The following is a 1,585-nucleotide window of genomic DNA, read 5'->3' on the forward strand; positions in this document are numbered from 1 at the left end:
CGGACCTGAAATAGTGTTGCAGAGGTTCCACAGGACTCATTGGTGTGTTTTGCTGCAACAAATTAATACACCTGCTGCTTTGGGAATTCCTATTTCTTAGTCTCTTCCTAGAAGTTGGACATAATCATGGTTGTATTTGCAAAGGCTTTCACGGCCAGGATCGTTGTTGTGGGTTTTTCGGGCTCTTTGGCCATGTTCTGAAGGTTGTTCTTCCTGACATTTCGCCAGTCTCTGTGGCCAGTATCTTCATGGACAGAGTTCCTACTCCAGTCCTCTGAAGATGGCGGCCACAGAGACTGGCAAAACATCAGGAAGAACAACCTTCAGAACACAGCCAAAGAGCCCGAAAAACCCACAACAACCATAATAATCATGGTTATTTTTTACTTACAATGATGTTTCATGTTCAAATCAGTTCCCATCCAGTAAATTCTCCCTTCTGCACTTCTTTTCCCATTTTGGAAAAATCCACATACTGTACCTGTATTCCTGCAAACCACAAGAGGTTGCTCTCCCTTGGCATATAACCTTGAATCTGGGGTTTCAGCAGACATACACCCATCTTGAGAGTAAGCAAGCATTGCTTTTCAATGCAGGAATCAAGAATGCAAGCATTGTTTTGACAGGGCACCAACTTAACGACTCAGAAACAAAACATGACAGGAAAGAAGCATGTTTTTTTTCCTAATTCACCAGTTTTGCTATGCAAAACATTAATTATTATTGTTTGCCTTGCTGAGTATTTAACAATGCATGGTACTCTGGTTCATCCTTAAACAAATCTTGTTTTCCAGTAAATCTACATAGGATTGCAAGCTTTTGCACCTGAATCAGTGAAACATGAGATAGGAGCATATAATACTTTATTTTGCTGGGGGGGGTTAATAAAAATTGTTCTGGGAGGAAAACGAATTATTCACAGCCCAGAATAATGGCTTGCACTATTAGGTGCAAACATAGCAGACCAATCAATCAGTCAATTAAAATAAAACCTGACATTTGCCATAACCTGCACACACTGATTTGAAGGGGAATTTCCCCCCCCCCCCCCCGTGTATCTGGAACAGCTCGGAATACCCCAGAAGCATCAACATTCACAGTAAACCTCAATGCAGTTTGTCTTATCATCCGCCCAACTCCGGCTAGCATCATAGGGACAGGAACGTGGTACACCACTGCAGAAATATACTGGGCGAGACACGTTACAGAAAACATTTTGTTGAGCCTTAGCTTGACTCCTAGCATCAAGTACTGCATTCAAAGGAACCTACTGTAAGGTTTGTACACACCAGCTCAGCGCCATCCTAAACTATGAACAACAGGCCATATTAGAATTGAAATGGGTAGGGCGTTTTCAATCCCCCACCCCCAAAACTAAACAATCTCACATGAGATGAACCCCGAGTGAAAAAAAGAGTAGGAATTGGTTATGGGGAAAGGAGCCGGATAATGCCTGCGGAGGCTTTCCTAACATTTCTGTTTTTCCGGCTGACTTGTATTGGCAACTCCCGTTTCCGCCAAAGGAGACGGAATTCCCAAAGCAGGAAGTGGAGGGCAGATACGACGAAGGGCTGCGCCTCTCCAC

Source organism: Pogona vitticeps, chromosome 4 (genome assembly GCF_051106095.1).
Source record: "Pogona vitticeps strain Pit_001003342236 chromosome 4, PviZW2.1, whole genome shotgun sequence".
In the NCBI taxonomy this organism is placed as follows: domain Eukaryota; kingdom Metazoa; phylum Chordata; class Lepidosauria; order Squamata; family Agamidae; genus Pogona; species Pogona vitticeps.